Source organism: Melospiza georgiana, chromosome 3, assembly GCF_028018845.1.
Source record: "Melospiza georgiana isolate bMelGeo1 chromosome 3, bMelGeo1.pri, whole genome shotgun sequence".
NCBI lineage: Eukaryota > Metazoa > Chordata > Aves > Passeriformes > Passerellidae > Melospiza > Melospiza georgiana.
The window spans coordinates 112,711,582-112,731,506 of NC_080432.1; the positions used below are offsets into that span (position 1 = coordinate 112,711,582).

The 19,925-nt window shown below is 37.7% G+C and overlaps 1 protein-coding gene across 6 annotated transcripts in view; it reads left to right on the forward strand.

The window, feature by feature from the left end:
* KHDRBS2 (KH RNA binding domain containing, signal transduction associated 2) overlaps window positions 1-19,925 on the forward strand; it is a 386,175-nt gene that overhangs the window by 328,480 nt on the left and 37,770 nt on the right. For 3 of the 6 annotated variants that reach the window (XM_058021282.1, XM_058021281.1, XM_058021286.1), the window contains 2 exons: window positions 477-581; window positions 13,977-14,232. The gene's annotated coding sequence lies outside the window, so the exon portion shown is untranslated. Of the gene's footprint in view, window positions 1-476; window positions 582-3,565; window positions 3,718-13,976; window positions 14,233-19,925 lie in introns of those variants that run through there. The other 3 variants (XM_058021283.1, XM_058021284.1, XM_058021285.1) reach the window with 3 other exon arrangements.

Sequence of the window (19,925 nt, forward strand, 5' to 3'; positions counted from 1 at the left end):
TAATATTTTAACTGTCATGTCATAGCCTGTTATAAATATTGTCATTTCTAATGTTTTATGCTAATGACAGTGACTAATAGTAGTCATTACCTCTGTTCATTCTCATAAAAATTTCCTCTAGAGAATATGATCACAGCTAGAGTGCTGTTTAAAATTAAATTTTGTTTTTCTAAAATAGATAACATAAAAATATTTAAATACTGACAGGTTTGTTAACTATTTTATTTTGTAATAGCATGTGTTCAACAACTACAGCTTTTGTTAATTGTGCCATAAGTTGAAGAGACATCCCTTTTAGAAACATTTCTGGCATGCTAGTGTGTCACATCTCTGGTGTCTGAACAATGGAATAAAAGGTGAATCTCACAGAAGCCATAAAAAAAGTCTGATGCTACCCCTGTAGAGGCTTAATATTAAGAACATTGAATTTTCTCATCCGTTTCTTATTTCAGTTATGAATTCTGCTTACTTGACAGGTACAGAGTACTTCATTATGTGCACGAACAGAAATGCTTAAATGGATGAAGCAGCTATTTACGTCTGATAGGAGCTAAGTGGGACATTAAATTAATGCCAAACAAGTGAGTGCTCATTTTAGTTTTGTTATAAATGGCTGCAGCACAGCAGTAATGTGTTGACTCTTATGTGCTGACAAGTTCTATATTTCTTACAAACTTCCCTTAGAGCTCGTCGTGGAAAGACAAATTCACACTCTGCATGATGAAATTAGCAGCAGATGCATTAATAATTGAATAAGGATCTCTGGAGACACACCACAGCTCAGAAAGAGAGTTGTTGACTGGCTGGTTTAAGTAGAGGCTTCTGTTTTTATATATATGCACTTACATAAGCCATGAGTTAAGAGCTGCTGCCTGTGTGTAGCCTTTGATATCAAATCCACTTCCTGCTCTTAGAAGACTTTGCAAAGTTACATTTGACAGGTCCATGAGCAGACTGACAGCCATTAATCTGGGCAGAGTGTGGCTTTGCTCATTCCCCCTTCTCTCTGACTGTTCTTAAACTTCAAGGCAAACTGAATGCAGTTTCTTTAGAAACCATCTCCAGACAATGAGTGGGATATGAGTGACTGAAAGACTTTGACTGTTTGCCAGACCCTTGTCATGGACCTCCTTCTGTAGGGTTGAAATTTTCCTGAAATGCAAATCCCAGCTTCTCCCACAGGAGGATTAGGGTACTGACATCTTCCTTTCCAGCAAATGTGATGTTCTTTGATTCAGCCACATGCCCAGGTTTGAGAGGGGAGAAATGTCACAGCATCACAAAGAGACACAGTGAGTCATCTGATCCCACTTCCCTTTTCAAGAAGGCCCATCCTAGAGCACATTGCACAGGCTTGTGTCCAGACAATTCTTTAATCTCCACAACTTCTCTGGACAATCTGTTCCAGTGCTCAGTCACTGCAAAAAGTTTAAAGATTTAAAAGATTAAAGAAGTTTCTCCTCATATTCAGGTGGAATTTCTGTGCATCAGTTTCTGCCCATTGTGTCTTGTATTTCTCAGCACCACTGAGCACAGCCTGGAAACATCCTCTTGACACCCTCCCTGCAGAGGCTCATAGGCACTGATGAGTTCCCCTCTCAATCACCTCTTGTCGAGGCTCAACCAGCCCAGCTCTCTCAGCCTTTCCCTTAATCATCTTTGCTCCCCTCCCCTGGACCCACCCCAGGTGCTCCGTGTCTCTGCTGTCCTGAGGAGCCCAGAGCTGGACACAGCCCTCCAGATGTGCCTCACCAGGGCTGAGCAGAGGGGCAGGATCCCCTTCCTCAACCTGCTGGCAGTGCTCTTCCTGATGTACCCCAGGATAGCATCGGCCTTCTGGGCCACAAGGGTACACTGCCAGCTCAGATTGTGTCCTTAGGACAATAGCAGAGCAAGCAAGAGGACTGCCAGAAAAACAACTCTGCTTTTTAAAGATACCATCAAGACTTGGATGTAATTTTTAATATTTACTTTGCAATCATACCAGATAATATTATGCTCAGAGGATATTGACAAAATAGTGTGATATTTCATCCACAGCAATAGCATTGGAGCAAATTCTTCTGGGTTTAAAATCAGAACTTTATTCCACTATTGCCAAGAGAGTGATAGTAATTTGAATGGTCTAAAAATTTGTTCCAGTTTGAGGAAAGCCAATATTTAGCACAGTGTTAGTAGATTAACTCCATAGAGCTCTCCTAACTATGCATGCAAACTTCAGTTGCTGGTTTTGAGCACAAGTTGAATTGACTTCTGTGTTTTGCTTTCCACCAGGTTATTTTATAAATCTCAGGATCTCTAAGAAAAACTTAATATCAAAATATCTATCAGTGTATTTTCTGGAGTTTCTTCACCTAAAGAAATGCTAATTCTAATCTTAGAATTTAAATATATTGCAGTATTTTGCATAAACTACAGTATGATTTAATAAAGTGGTCCAATCTTTAAAGCAGTACTCAAGATTCAATTGTCTTTAAAACAATACTTCAGTTCCTTCTGTTTAGATATGCAATTATTTTTATTCAATAGCAGTGCATATGTTGCTTATTCAGGAAGAGTTTGGTGTGAGTCTCATAATGGAAATATGGAATTTGAGATCTTTTTAGTATGAGAAACGTTTAAACAGTTTCTGTTGTCACTTGAAATGAGTTAAGTCACAGAGATTTATATTTGTATAATGAAGTATTGTCTCAATCTAAATCACAGAATCACTAGGTTGGAAGAGACCTTCAAGAGCATTGAGTCCAACCCATGTCCAAACACCTCAACTAAACCATGGCACCGAATGCCACATCTAGATACTCTGAAATACTCCACAAGGGGCAGCTCAGCTGAGGAAAGAACAATACATATTTTGCTTTGTGATATTGAACTACAATGCAGATATTAAGAGATCAGAGACAATCAGGTGAAGGAGTAAGCGTGCCAAAATAATACCCTGGTTTCAGCATCATGTCTTCTTTTGGAGTGCTTGGAACAAATATGTGAAAATTGGATTTACATAAACTTTTTTAGTCAATAGAGCTACCATTTCAGAATTAATATTTTTTTCATTTGATTCACACATTTATAGTACATTTCACTGCTGTTTAAAAAAAGCAATCTTACCATCATCTGAGTTTTTAGGGAAAAGACTAAGTACTCAAGCAAGGTCATGAACTGCTAGATGAGAGGAGTGTACATGAGTTGCACACACCAAGGAGGAATAAAGGGACTGCCTTGACGGGGGCAGAGGGAGAGAGACCACGAGTCATTAACTATGGCTTTATGCTTCACATCTCCCTACAGTGGGTTTAATCCTATTAACTGATTTCCATTCATTGTTATTGCCATGAAATAAGATCCTAAGTCTTCTCCAGGTTAAAAATTAATATTATGCAATCCAATGACATTTGTACCTATTGTTAGCATACATAAGGCACATCAGTGGCACCAATGTTTATTCTTAACATCTGAAGTAATCACCAAATTTCACAATTCTAGCAGTTACCACTCCTATAAAAGTGATATTTCTAAAGCCTTCTGGTGAGTGAATAAACCAATGGGTTTTATCCATGTTTTGCAGGTCACTGGAAGTTCAAAAGAGCAAAGCAAATTAAAAGAACTCCTTCCCTTTTTCTATGACAGTAATTTTTCACTTGAGTATATGAGCATTTGCTAATATAAAAGCTATTGAGGAAGATATGAAGGGAACTTCTTCTAATGCTGCCTTATAAGGTAGAAATAAATGTTGCATTTCAAATCCAGCTCTCCTTGAAATTTTATTTCATTTTAAAAGGCATCGAGCACCAAATTTTTGTCTCTGGTGACTTACAATCAAACAAATCCTCTTAAATAGAAAACAGGGTTTTCTAATTGTCATCTTGTAACCTCAGTCTGAAGATGAAGTAGCTACATTTTGATTTTTGTCTTGTCACTATGGTTGATGTTTCTGCAGGCCATAAAATTTTTATCCCTTGTACTTTGCCCTTTTACCCTCCATGGTCTTCCTTGGTTGTCCCCTTCTGTTATTGTTGCTGTTGTTGTTATTATTATTATTTTTATTATTATTATCATGATTATTACTATGTTTCTTTGAATATTTGCCCAGATATTTGTTTAGGTGCATCCTTTTCTTGGAATTAGTTGGCAAGTTGGTTAGTACTCCATGCACCTATCTGTACTTCTCTACAAATTACCCAAAAGAATAATTTTTTCCTTAGAGTCAATATGTGAAATGGTGGGGGGGGGGGGGGGAGGGTTGGGGGGAGAACAAATTTTTGCTTTTTTGCATATTTTTCTGAACTTGAACACAGTTGTGGAGAAACTGGTATATGCTGCACCCTCTATAAGCATTCTGAGAGAGCACAAGCTATAGGAATGTCCAGCACAACTGAAGCAGAGTAAGGTGCTGCAGCAGCAAATTATTGCAGAATATCAGTTCTTTCTTGAGGAGTTCTTGGGATGGCAGAAGCGTGGAGAGTGTCCATAGAGAGTTCTTGTCCACTGTGTTCAAGCAAAACAAATATACAGGGTTGAAGTCACTGTGCATTTCCAGATTGTCCTCTGAAAGCTGTGATAGCTGTGCTGAGTTAGCATGGCCAAAAATTCAACACAGCAGTCTCCACAGAATACATTTGATTTCTTTGTAGCCCACCCTGATAAGAGAAAGGTCAGGTGTTTCCATATATTCTCTGTAAACCTTCTTTGAATTTAATAAATTTGGATGGCACTTACATAGAATGATCCAAGCTTTTGGAAAAAATGACACCACTTCATTCATCCTGGTAAGTAATGCCATGATTCTACTTTTCCTGCTAGTTGAGAAAGCAGGATCTGTTTTTTGAATGTCCTGTATGAGAAGTGCAGTCTTTTCTGATCACAGACAAAGCCTGGTATTTTTATCAGCTTTTCCTTTTACTTTCCAGTCTAATGAAAGAGACTTCTCTCCCCCATCATGATTTTTCTCGGTTCCCTAACATTTATCAGTGCAATTAGTGTTGTCAGCTTTCTTGCTTCTCTTCTGTCTCTCTGATAATGCAGAGATAATGCACAGGAAATCTCCTGACCAAAATAAAAATGTCTAGTTTGTACTTCTCTGTGCAAAAATGTCTAAAATTGAGCAATGACTTAACACCTGGAGATCCAAAGTCCTCCATATTGCACAGTGGACATTTAATTTTCCTTTAAAGAAATCTGTAACATGATGGGGGGTGTGGGTCAGAGGCAGAGACGACACACACTCCCGAGTTCTTGTGACAAACAGCCTTGAGTTAATTCCAGCACCTCCTTTTATAGGAGCTCCAATTGCACACGTGTTTTGTTGAGCTCTTAGCCCCTCCAGCTCTCTGGCCAGTGCTACATCTGCATTTAGGGCTGAATGACGTTGGCTGAGGGTGCCTGTGTAGATTTGAATCCTACCTAACCTCACCCACCCAGGGACTCTAATGCTACAGAAATGGACTTCTTCTTCAAGGCCTCTTTTAGGAGCAGATTTCCCACTGCTGAAACAGAAAACTCAGTTTTGTCTTTCAGAGACTTTGGAAATGCCTCTCTCCCACACAGCTGCAGTTTCCTGTCCTTTCTGTTATCTACCTTTGCTAATCATAGCTCTGTGGAGTTGATATTTGTTCAGAGGTTTCTGCAACCTAAAAATGCCAGTCTTTCTGAGACATGAAGAAATTTAAGAAGACAGAGCCAGTAAATTTTGGTTACAATCCTAATCCAAGATGGAATTTCAATCCATGCACTTTAATCTTCTGTAAAGTAATATTTAATACTCATGTCCATAGTTATATTTGTATGCTCTGAATGTCTCCTCCAATGTACTTCTGAAGTTGTCATTTTAAGATATAAAACCTTTTTGAACATAGATGGTACAGTAAAGACTTTGTAAAGATAATTACAAGTTCAAAGACTTCAGTTAGGGCAGAAATTCCTCAGTACAAGCAAATGGATCATTTTAACTAGTCACTGGATAAATGCACAAAGAAAGTTAGAAAGGCTGGAATCTCAAGATGCTATTTGGAAACACAAAACAAGATGGAATATTTTTTTCCTCTGAAAAATAAAAAGCTGTGTGCCTTGGAGGCTGCCTAGCAGGGATAACTGAAATTTAGGCAAGGAACAAGGATATTGTGCTTACACAACAGTGCTTGCATAGAAATTACCCATAAAGACCCAAGGAGTACAAGGTGCTTCAAAATCAATGCAGATTTAAAGGGATGGCTTGGAGCAGCTCCTGAAAACTCCTGTGCCCAGACATGAGCAGAAAGCTGGATGTTAGCATAGGAAGTTCCCTTGCCAGGGCAGCAGATTTTGCACTCACTGTAGCTTTAACAGCAGATTTACATGAAGTTAAAGCCTTAAAAGTGAACCCAGATTTTGGCTTATTTATTTCCTTTTAAGCAATAGTCAAGAAAAGACTGACAATGCTTGCATCATTTTCCATAGTATTGAAACAGGCAACAAATTATTAATGTTTATATAAATAAGAAATAACACGGGTTGGAATCATACTCTTCTATGGGTTAAGAACTAAAATGATCAGCATGAAGCACCCTCATCTCTCAGTAAATGGAGCACAGAAAAAGGCTGCATGTGTTGGCACCATGCTATATAATCATCTTCCAGTTGAGCATGGGGGCTTGGTGAAATGAGCAGTTACACTGATAGACAGAGCACCTCTCTCAGGCTGTGCTATGGACCCAGAAGGAGATGTTGGATAACCAGTGCCAGATCTCAGCTAAGGTTACAAACATAGGGATAGGTTACCCAGGAGAGGGAACTGCCAACAGAGGAACTTCATCCCCAGTCTCAGAAATCCGATGTCTCATTTTTGTCTCAAAAGGGAAGAATTTACAACTTGTTGTGTTGGTGTTTTTTAATAAGATGTCACATTGGTCTAGAATTTTTCTCTGTGTTAAATGTACAGAACAGAGTTCTACATCAGGGTTCCTCTAGAAGATTAAAGTGAGGTTTGCCATGTTCACTCTTTTGAGGGATTATGGAGTAATGTTTTCACCAGAATTATGCTAGTTTTCGTTGCACATAAACACATATTTGTGAAAAGTATTAGAAGCACATCAGTTCAGTGCTTACTAGGAATTAGGCATAGTGATTTGTTCAAGCTCATTTGGCATTTTTTTTTTTAAAAAGTTGGTTTTCTCTGAGCTTTACTGCTTTTGATTTTTTCTAAATTAAATCAGTAATAAAATTTTCATCTACAGGGAGCACTGACAATTTAGCCACTAGAATTTTTCAAGTATTTTAGGTGCAGATTAAAGCAGACTATTGAGCTATAAATCAATCTAATATTGTAATTGCCCTTCCCATTCAACTATTTATTGTTTCTTGGGCATCAGTTACACACCAAGCAGATGCTTCTTTTAGGGATGGACACAATGGCTTCTAGATATTTTTATTTATCCAATGATCAAGGAATAAAAAATTAGTATCCAGAGTTCTGAAGTATATCTTTGTGCATTTTGTTAAAATGCATGTTGCATATTGGTGTATTTCTCAGTGGCTCATTTTCGCAGAATCTCTGAGGTGCCTTGTCTTTGCAGTTCTATCCTACTTATATATTTATGCACTTCCTATCTTCACATCTCACTTTGAGTCATAATCTTATATTCTAATTAAAGTATATTCATCATCAATCTTTATATGAATACTAAGTGGTGGAATATTAGCACTTTATTATGGCTTTCCAACATTCTTATTGCTTTTTATCATAATCTCATCCAGCTTTTTAACTTCTCCCAGTGGACCCTGGTCCAAAGAGATACTTAAGATGTGACAATATTGACACAGTCCGAGAGCAAGATTTTTTGTAATGACTGGTTGTTTAATTGTTAGTGAAAGGAAAATATTTTGAATATTTGGGTACTCACTCTGAGTTTGTCTATGAAATCAGGAAGAATTATCTCTGCAGAGAACCTCAGAAGAGGGTGCAAGGACTGTGAGCCTTTTGCAGGCTCTTCTAATGCATCATATAATGACAACACTGAAAAAATTGTCCTGAATTAAATACAAAAACATAATCTATGTTCTCTGTGTTTTCTATGCATCTGCTGTTCCTGTGCTCCAGATCTCTTTCTTGAAATTTCTACTTGCCCTATGTCCCAGAAATATTTTCTGTAATATTGTATTATGTTTATCATTACCATAAATATACTTTTGAGTAAAAACCACTTATTTTGTAAATATTTGTGAACTGTTGAAAATCATTCAGCTTATCCCAGTATCTGTGGATTCAGCTGGAAGAATGAGGTAAGCGTAACATCGCAGTGGCAAATAATTCACTTAAAGAATACAATGTATATGCTTCAGAGGTACAGATATCTCAATAGAATCCTGCATGTGTCTGTCCTTTCAACAAAAGGGCAGGTATTTCCATCACATGGAAATTGGTTGGCAAAACTAGTTCTCTGTGAGAACTGGGAAAAGGGACAGCATGGCTGATTTTGTCAAGGGCAAAAGGAGAGAAAAGGGCAATGGCAACAAAAAAATATATATTTAGGCATATAATTTAAAAGGTTTAAATGATCCTTATCTTGTTAAGAGTGATAAATGTAATAACTGTGAAAAATAAACACAAGAACTCGTTTAAGCTTTTTACTAAAACCACAAAAGTTTGACTTACCATAAGCTATAAAAGATGGCATTAAATCATTAGCCTTTACAAATTGCCTATTGTGGTTTCTGAGATATTACTTTCTCTCCCAGTACTCTGAAGAATTGTGTGCAACTCCAGGAATTGATACCTGTAAGCAAGTTCCAATGTCAGACAGACAAAGAAAATAAAATATAAAGAAAATCGCATCTTACTACAGTGAGAAATGCTGTTCACCTCAGTGGGTCTCATCATAGGTGTGGAGGTGGTAAGATCTGTCTCTAAAGTGATGCTGTGCTAAATATGAGAGCACAGCAGACAGTTTAAGAAATGGGCTGCATCAGGTCAGTTCAAAGATGTTCTGTGGAGTATAGTCTATGTACCAATAAAAATCTCCACTATTTTTTTTTTAATTCCATTAAAGTAGCACTCTACCTCCAAATATTTATAGAGATCAAGCAGACTCACTTCAGGACAAGTCCTTCATACATACCAAAGGGACCTTTCCTGAAATGTAAACAGTTGGCATCTGCTGAAATATAATCCCTAAATCAGAAACACAAATGTTTGGATTAACAAAAAATGGAAAGCCTCATTCTTTGTTGTTGACCTCCCAGCCAGCACATATTTTTTCACTTTTGGTGTTTTGTGCATGACCAGCATTCTTTATTCAGGACTGGAAGTGCAGTGACTTTTTGGCATAGTGACCACAAAGGACAGTGGTGATTAAATTCAAGCAAGCACAAACCCTCAGTGATGCTCACTGACTTCAGAAGATTTGAAATCAAACCTTCAGCTGAATGGTACACATGTGATGCAGGATGAATCAACTGAGATTTGATACCCTTAAGAATCAGATAAATGAAAGGATATTTATTTTACCCCTTCAAAAGAGCATATTGATCTGAGAAAGGAGGAACTTGAGGAAATATAAAATACAAGCTTGTGAGCACCATCATTGAAATCTATTTGGTTTTATACACAGAGTTTTAGCATCCCACTGCACCAGGCACTGTGTTCAATAACTGTTAAGTGAAAACACTTACCAGACCTGGAATTGTTGTCTGTCATATGTACAGTGCATATATATGTAATACAGAATGAATATGTACAGAATATTCCATTGTACAAACTAGAGCTTTAATAATGAGTGAACTGCTTTAATAGGAATGCTGAGGGAATGAAATTTTAAATTATTTTCCAAAGCAATTTATTTTTTTGATAAATAGGGGTTTTTTTTTTTCTTGAAGAGATTAAATACACAGCTATTGAAAAGCACTGAAAAGTTGGAGAAGAATGAGAATGAAGTTGTAGGTGTTGGTGCTGAGAGCCAGGGGCACAATCAGCAATCTTGGAATGTCTGCCTTTTCTGGTTTGTGCTTTGGCTTTATCTTTATGGATCCCAGCAGGACGAGCCACAATCAACCTGGGGTTCCATGGATTTCAGTCTTCCTCTTCCCAAGCCACACTCCAGCCACTGCTTCCAGCCTCACACCAGAGTCTCCAAAAGTGTTGGAGCTTTTGCAGGTCCATAGCAGAGGATGCAAGAGCTGAGTGCTCCAGGTCAGCCCACCTGGTGAGGGGCTTTCCTGCAGCCCCTGCCCCTGAGGGAGCTGGGTTGGTGGCTGCAGTTGGGTCTGGCAGGGACATCTCTGAGCCAGCCCCTCTGCGGAGCTGGAGGCGCTCACCAGCTGCTGCCTTGGGCAGGCTGACAGGGAAGCAGTCACACCTCCTCTGAACTCTGCCTGGCTTTGCACACACTCGTGACAGGTGCTCAGTGAACGCTCAGTTTTTTCCTTTTTGATTTCACAAATCTATTTGGCTGGGAAGTAAATTCTAAGTAAGTTTCAAGCAAGACTGGAATTGTCTACATTAAAAGAGTTTGATGCCTTGAAACTGCTACAAAACAATAAAAAATAAAATCAGTAAAATACCTCTAAGTGCAATTTTAATTGTTTCAATAAGTTCTTCTTTCAAGTTGTATTTTCATGTAATTAATTTCTGAACAGTGGACTTCATTATACTCTGTAAGAAAAAGGGAAGGTTTTCAAACAAGGTTGCGTATTGAATTTTAGGTCTGTGCATTAGAATTTTCATATGACTTCAAAATTATCAAAATAATTACTTCTTGTCTATGCAAACGTGAAGGGTTTGTCTTCATTCCTGCTCTGTCATAACAAATCCAAAATTCTTGGCAGTATAAAAGCGTGCCCTGAAACCTATTGTCAATATTCACCTGTTTCCCTTTTCATAAGAGAATGTGATTTTACCAGACATCTATCCAGCTACCAGAAAAGCTGATTCCAATGGGATACATATTTAGTTTATGTCTTAAGAGAAGAGACTCATCTACTTAATTTTTGAGAAAATTGTACAACATTTCAAAAAAACCAAGATGCAGAAAAGAAACCGGAAGGGGAAAAAGCAAATATAAGAAAAACCTTAATGTTACAATCCATTGATAAAATTAAATTAGTTATCATGGGTTTAGCTTATCTTAGGTAAACTATTTGGGGACACAAAAAATATTTCATAAACACAGTGAGATCTTCTGTCATGTAAAATCCTTATCCTTTCTTCAAGGGCCTGTCAAGAAAACTAGGTTTACTACCTAAATTTTATTTTTCAAAGTAAAAGATAGAATGTTCTGAAAATCAAGTTGTCCCTAGTTAATGCTGTCACAATAACATGTCAGTTTTACACACTTGTTCAATTGGACGTCATTTTTTCTTCCTCCTCATTTTAAATGACGTTTGTTCATTTCTTATTCTCTGGGCCCTTTCTTCAGAGTCCCATGGAAACAAAGCATAAAATCAATGATGCCAAAGTTTATGTAGGCTTAATATTGGGATGAAAAATGAAGGTGCCTGATCCTGCTGTCAATAAAATGTATTTGTGTAGTTCTCCATGTAGCACTTTGAATGGGGTGAGTGACAGCAATCTCAATCTGAGAAGAGAAGGAGCCTTATGGCCATATTGTATGGGTGGCTGATTTTATAATAGCCCAAAACAAAACATTCATGATCCTTAAAAAGATTCAGATTACCAAATGTAGACAGGCAAAGTAACAATGCACAGTGCTGTGGAGTTCCAGGCTTTTTTCCATGTCCTGCCCTGCTAGGAAAGCATGCCAAGGATTGTAGTTGATCAAGAAAGAGGAGAAATATTTCCTCCAAGGAATCTTTGGGTTCAGCAGGAAGTTCTCATGGTTCCTGTAGTCACTTGAGGTTAGATTATGGTAATTAATTCATATATCTAGTCTTTAGTGCCTCCAATAAGGATGTCCTTGAAGGCAACCACAGGCACAAGGGAACAGCTGATGTGCCGCACCATTCATTCAAATATGTAGACACTAGAAAAGGTTGTAAATTCACATTTCAGACACTCTCTGTGTGTGCATTGCCTGGCTAACCACATGTACATCCATAGAGATACCAGATCTCTGGAAGGACCTGAAATTACATGCTCTGGCTTTGCTTCTTCCTTTTGATATTGAGCTGTCTATATGAATTGAAAGTGAGAAAATAGTACCATATCTATTCATCAGAAACCAACTGGTATAACCTGCAGCTACAACTACTTCCTGCAGTTCAACTTCTTTTCTAGGGAAATGTACTTTTCCTTAATACCTATGTTCAGGCTCAGGAAAAAAAATGTATCTGAGGATAAGTTATATATGGAACTTCGGGCTGTTGCTCCTCTGGATGATACTTACCTGTTTTTCCTACAGAGAATCACGTGAATTGTTACCTGTCATTGCATCCCCATGTTCATCTCTTAATACTTGTCAGTATGAGACACATCACTTAAAAGAAATTTGCTGCCCAGACTGGACAATTTCCTTGTTACAACAACATATTTTTTTCTTATTTTGTCTTGTGGTTTCATAAGTGCTAACAGATTCTTACCCAGTGCTTTTTAAAATGCTTACTGATCCGCACAGACAGAAAAGGTAAACAACAGCTAAGCAATTGGTCTGACAGATAGTGCAGTCCCTCAGGAGGCATTCATAACATCCACCAGCACTGAGTTATTCTCTCTCAGGAGCACCATTAGCAGTTATTTCATCACCACTGTGTCTGTAATTCCATAGCAGCAGTCCCAAGGCTGGCCAGTTCTCCTCAGCAGAGGTTAAACTGTAGGCGAAACCACTCCACTGTTAAAGTAGAAACTAGCCTAAAGTGTTAAACTTCCAGTTTAAAGTCCCATTAATATGGACACTTAAAGATAAAATAATCAAACTGTGAACACAAGGGAGTAGCGCATTGACTTATTTTTAATTGTATAAAAAGGGACAGCTTGCATCTAATTTTTTGCTTAGATTAACAATTCATTTTGGTTTAAGTATGTTTTGATCCCGAATTATTTAGAAAAAAAATGGTTTTGAGAAGGACACAGTGTCATTAGAAATGGAAGTTTTATATGAACTATGAATGGTATGCTATTTGATGACCAGTGTAATCTTGGTAAGAGTAAATAAGTAAATAGTATTCAGAAATTGGCAGGTTTTTCACATTTGTCAAATTTACTGGAAAGCCATGTGCCTTTATGGTTTGTTGAAAAAGGTATGGAAAGTTAAAAATAGGTACAGAAAATAATTCTGAAAATAAAAAAAAATACAGGAAAATGTACCAATAGTGAAATACTAAATGGATTCTTAGCTATTAAATCAGTCGAGAAAAGACTAAGTAACTTGACTACAGCCTTCAGGTACCTACAGGCAAAAAGTATTCCTGACAGCAAAGAGTCTTCTCAATTAGGAGGAAAGAATGTGTAATTAGCTGGAGCCAAGAATTCCAGTCTGTTCCCCCATCACCAAATTAACAATGAGAGCTTTCAACCATCAGAGCCATCTGGGTCTCTTAGAAAGATGTGCTGGATCTCATTCAGAAGCTACAGAAGCTGATAAATAACATTTTGGGACCATGCAGGAGCTTAGACTAAATGCATCATTTCTTCTGCCCTTAATATCTATTTCTGAATCTAAATTAAAAATGGATAAGGTTAACAGAATCTGGCCCTCAGTCATATATATTTTATCATTTAATTACATTTGCATCTGAGGATTATAATTCAGTTCTCTTATGACTTCATCTCTGAAACTTTTCTACAAGATACCAGAAACGGAGTATTTCTTATTCTCATAATTAAACTTTGAACCAAATAAAAGTTCTTCAGGTTGCAGCTCTGAATTAGCATGTCAAAAATTTAAACAAATATCATTTTAGCTGCTTTGTTATGAATGAAGAGAGCAATCATATAGCACAACAAAGTGTTAATATCTGTTATAGCCCTTGAGCTATACAAATGTGTGGTTTTGTTATGATCATGCTTGATATGCTATGTCTTGACTAAATCTTATTTCATTCTGTTTCTACAGGTTAGTGAGACTTTAATCAAGAAAAAAAAAATCTAATGAACAGTAATTTGGAACACAGCATTTGGAAAGGTCAGAATGGTACATTACATCCTTATTATCCAAAAGAACAGATGAGTTTAATATCCTGGCAGCATTTTCCTGTGAAGAAGATATTAAACAAGAGCTGAAAATGGTACAAGGTTCTTGCTTCCTTTTCTATGACAAAGATTGTAACAAGGTGATGGAACTACACAAAATAAATCCCTTTCTGCTTTAATGGTCCAGCTGTGAATTCTGTCTAGTTTTCAAAAGCCTAAGCCAAGCAAAGAGCCAGCATGCATGCTATTTTTTTCAATTCCTTTACTACACACTTTCCTGCTTGCAAGGCCCATTTTCCATTAATATTTTCTAGTTTTGAACATGGGAAGATATGTTAACAGAAGGTGCACAGTGCACCAAGTTTTCCTTGATATGTTGAACTGCAGCAAATAATGTACTGCATCAGCACGGCTGAAAATCCAGATATTCCAGCTTCTCTTTGAATAACCTAAGAACAGAGATAATGTATTCCAACACACAATAAATACATGGAGTGTGTCCTGCTTTGGAGAGTCTCTGAAGGTATGAACTCTTTGAAGGCAAAGGAATTTGCAGTATATCCAATAGGCTGTTTTAATATAAGAACTGTCAGAATTTCCTACCTTAAATTATTATCTGCATGAAGACTCTTCTTTTTTTTTATAGGTGTAAGGAGGGAAAAACCTTCTGGATGTTGAATTTCATCCCTAAAATACACCATCAGGGTCCTCATGTTCAATCTTATTATGGCAACTGAAAAAGTGCTGTGCTTAAAAATGAAAAAATTAAGTATATAGCATGCCCCTGTATTAGTTACTTATATGCAGTCCTCATGAGATATGATAAATGTGGTATTACCCACAAATATAACAAGATAGATTTTAAAGACATAAATAATTGTTAAAGAAAACATTTTATATAGTTCCGAAGATAAAAAGTCTTGAAGTATGACTGGCTGAAGTAGACCTACATGGGTTTGCATAAACTCACAATTAGAAATCATGTTGAACCTCTTTTTCCCACACCATCTTGAAGAAAAACTTCTCTGTGGTACATTACATGCAGCATCTTGCTGAGAAAAACCATTCTGCTTTGGTCAAGAGAAACAAAACAACCATATCCAAAATATGTTTTCAGCATCCGGACTGAATCTATAAGTATATATATTATACTTGTAAGTATATATATTATACTTGCTGGGGTTTTTTCTATTTTCTTTCTTTAAGTAATTTTATTTTCCACTGGAGATTGTAAATCATCCTTTTCATCCTTTGTTTCGCAACTATAAAGAGGATAGCTTTTCAATGCATTGACAATGTGCAATCTATTTCAAAACTTCAAAGGATTTGCAAAACTACAAAAAAAAATCTCTAAAAGGTGTTCATTTTGTAGGTGCCTACAGAAATTAATGCTTTCTGTGTGCCTAGAAAAAGTCCAATGGATACAAGTTCCTATCAAGTCCCTTGTTATTAAGCTAATAGTCCTTGAAACTGAAATTACTACAAATAGCTCTTTTCTTCTTCCTAACCAAACATATCAGCCATCCAATACACCACATACAAAAAATAATAAATAAAACTATTTTTTAGTTCCTAATTATTATTCACAGAATAAATTGTGAATTTTTATAATTTTTTATAATTTATAACTTTTATAATTGCTAAGAACTCTTATCATGTATACTTTTGCTATGAAAGAAATAAAATATTTGCAGTTGTATCCATCTTCTAAAAGATCATGTTTAGGGCATGGCTGAATAAAAAATCCAAGGTTTTGAGGGGAGATTCAATGTGTAGTCCCACAAAATCTCCAGGATTTCTTAGAGAGTCAGTCCAATGTATCAGATGAAGGAATTGGGGTTTTTTAATACAGTTTTTCATTCTCATGATTGTGCAAAATGTTGTTGCTGTGTCACACAGTATTTAACATGGGAAGCACCTTGAATATCTTGTGCAGCCTTATTTAGTTCCTCTATAAAATGGATTTTTTTCACTATGTGATCACAGTCATGCTTTTTTGAAAAATTACCAAAATAATCAAGTGCATCTTATGAAGCAATACTTGAACTTTAAGAGACACCTCCTTTTATCAACTGTTTCCAATAAATAATGTGGGGTTTGGGCATTTCCATGAAGTCTTCAGAGGGGATGATGAATATGAGTTTTGCATATAATGTTGTGCCCGTGAACCCATGAGAACATCTCCAAGTACAAGGATCATATAATCCTCTGTGAGGTACATTCAATAAATCAACAGCAGAACAAAATTAACAGACAAAAAAGATGAGGCTGATGGAAAGATGTCATATTTGAGCAAGATCACCAAAAAGACCCATCAAAGCACAACAGGCTATGTGCATGACACACATTCCCACAAAAAGGATTTTGTGCCAGGAGTTGCTGGATCATTGTAATCCCAGTAACAAGGACACTCAGACTCTGTGAAATATGGCTTAAAATATTTAAACGTTTATTGTAGCTAACACTTTAAAGGAAAAAAGGTTAGCACAGATGATCTTACATCCATTCAGGTGCTGGGAAGCCCAAGTTATGCACCACTGAAAGAGCCTCCATGCAGGCTCAGAATCCTGTGCAGATCCTGTCTGTGTAAAGGTTACCCAATATTTCAGTCTTTTGAGTTCCTGTAAGGTTTTCTTAAAACACAATAACTCCATTAATCATTTTCACTGTCAAAGAAAAAAGGATACACACATGGGAATTTGTTGGTGCTGCTTTAGACAAAGGCAAGGAGTTGGTGTGACCCAGTGGCAGCTGCCCACAGGCTGCTTCATTGCAATCAGGCAGCCAAGCCTGTCCTGCAGGCAGGGATGTGCAGAGCACAGCGCAGACGTGGAGCTCGTGCTGTGTGCCCAGCACATTCTGTGTGCCCAGCACGTTCTGTGTGCCCAGCAGATTCTGTGTGCCCAGCATGTTCTGTGTGCCCAGCACGTTCTGTGTGCCCAGCACGTTCTATGTGCCCAGCACATTCTGTGTGCCCAGCACGTTCTGTGTGCCCAGCATGTTCTGTGTGCCCAGCACGTTCTGTGTGCCCAGCACATCAGTGCAGGCCTGGCCTGTCTGGGACGGTGGCTGTGTGAGATAATAACTCCCCTATAGCACTGGTCTCCTGGTCAGGATCTCAGCACCTGTGTGCATGCATACCTGGTTTGCATCTGCATATAAAACCTGATTTTGTTCTCCAAACTGAACTGGTAAACAGTATTAAAATCTGCATGCATTAAAAACTGTGCATGTCCACTGCAAACACACCTCTGTACAGGTCTCCGTTTATCAAGCTGATGTTGTGCCAAAGTCAGATAGCTTTACAATTACAGAATTTATTGCCACTAAAAGGCTATGTAAATACATTTTTGCAAGTGTGATTTTTGTGCCTGCAGCTCAAATCTTGTTATACTTGCATTTGAATTTGTTTTGTTTTGTCACACAATGTTACTTGGTATTATATGAATAATAATCCCTGAGCTAGAAAACAGACTAAAGTCAAAGGAACAAAGTCAGTTGCATTATTAAAGAGAGATTAAAATAATTTGACGTGAAAGGCATTTTAGAGACAATACAGCCTGTCTGACTTGCTGATTTGCACAGAACCCAATACATCATTCAGCTCTGCTGCCACCTGACAGCTGCTCAGGATCTAAAGGGAAATGTGAGGGGGGTCACAGTCCAGCTCATAGTGTACAGGTGCTGGCATCACAAAAATCATCATCACAACTGGCACTAATTGGCACCTTTGTTGACAGTCTTGGCAGAGAGGCCACTGACTGAATCTGCACAGAGACTTCCTTGCAAACTCTGCTGGCTGGGGATGCAGGGTTCAGCTCATCCTTCACTTAAACCATCCTTAGTTTTGCACATATTTCCTGGGAACACAGGTCCTGACACACTATTTGCCTGAAATGTCTGTGAGCATGGACATTCCTGTGGCATCTCTCTGGAAGTGACACCGTGCACAGAGGGTTGGACACACCTCAGGGACAGCACAGCCTGCCAACTGGTGCTGGCCAGCAGAAGAGCCTGAGAGCTTTGGCTTGGGTGGAAGAAGACAAAAGGAGATAAACCAAATGCTGTTCTAAAGAGGAAGCTGCACATGACCCACATAGAGCTCCAGTTTCACACAAGATTTTCTTAATTTTAGTTAATTTTAGATACAACTGTGATTCTGTGAAGTTCTAGTAGCCACTTTTACTCTGTGCTTCAGTTTATTCTTTTGTATGAAGGTCCTATTATTTGTCTCACTCTCAGACATAGTATGAGGCTTTGCTAACTGATCAGTGTCATAAGTATTTAAACATTTCTAATGGAAGTCAATAGACACATTAAATATCAGGATTCAAATTTATAGGAACTTTTGTTTCTTAATAATTCTATTAAATGAGTTGCAGGCAGTGACTATTAAATATTTCCATTTTGCATTTATACATCTTTCACACTACTGTAAATACAGCTGCATTAAGTGCAGTTTCTTCTGTAACCTCGGCCTATCTCGTCCAAACCTGCAATTAAAACTAATTTTCCTTCAATGTATAGAAACCTGTGCTGTTTGTAGGTTAATTATCAATTTATATTATTTTTTTTGGCTCTGTAGACAAGTAAGTCAGTAATGTGACTAGAATTTGAGAATGTTTAAATGGTAAAAAATAAAAGTTAAAGAGGCTGACAAGTTTGATTGCAATTAGCAGCAGTAACTGAAGTATAGAGATGTTATTAGAGCTCATTACTACCTTTTTCCAAAGTGAAGAAAGAAAGACAGGCAAGTAGGAGGGAAGGAAGGACAATAAACAAAGGAAGTAAATAAAAAGTAGGAAGGCTGGCTAAAAAGAAAGAGAACAGTTCTAATTTCATGTGTATGGAAAAAATGTTGAATTTATTGCACATAGGTTGGTCAGTAGATGGATAAAAGTGAAAAAAAAAAACCTAGAAAAGTGATAAATTAAATCAGGCAAAAGAAATCTTAAAGCACTGAAAAAAAATATATAAAAAGGCCAAGGTTTGTCTGTACCTGAGGAAGAATGTACTTCCATTAGGGACAACAAGGTCATAAGATAATATCAGCACTCAAAACACCGAGGTTGTAAGATAATAGGAGGCTCAAAACACCACCAAACAAGAGTCTGAAATTCTCCCCATTGATTTTTCACTTGTGTATTACATCTGAGCCCAAGGAAATACCTTCTCATTTACATGCATCTACATAAATTCTGGATGAAGCCACCAACTTTTTTGTGCTCCAGTGTTAACAATGAGCAGTGGCTGCTATCCTGTGCTCCTACAGACACTCTGGAAACAGAATATGTCATCGTTAGCCTAATGAGGGGAAAGGGGGAGAGAAATAGCTAAATGCTTTCTCTCTATCCCAATTAAAGGAGAGAGAGCAAGATGAAGAGAGGGGAAAGGCGTGCTAAAGGGAGAGCTGTGTGCGTGACAGATTTGTTCCTGCCCTTAGCTGCAAGAGCGTTCTCGTTAGGGAGAACTGAAAAAGACAAGAGGATGTGGGAATGCAAAGCATAAATCCTTTGACTGAAGTCAGACGGTGGCAGCATGGTCCATCAGTCTGAGCTGCACATTACCTTCCAAAAATAGCTTGCTTGGGAAGGAAAGAATATGATACCAAGTACACTCTTGTCATTACTGGTCTTAAGACAAATTATCCATACAAATAGAAAGGAACAAAATTTGTCTGCCTGCTGAAAGCCTCCTTGGCCATCCAGAGTCCCCTTTCAGGATTGCTGTGGAGGGAGAGAACTACTTGTGTATGAAGGACATCTCCAGCTTAGAGGTTGCTGAGCTCGCTGACAAGTGCCAACTCATCCTTTGTAAAGCAAACTGAATTGATCCCATGATGTTTTGTGCCAGAAACATCAGGCCTGGTAGA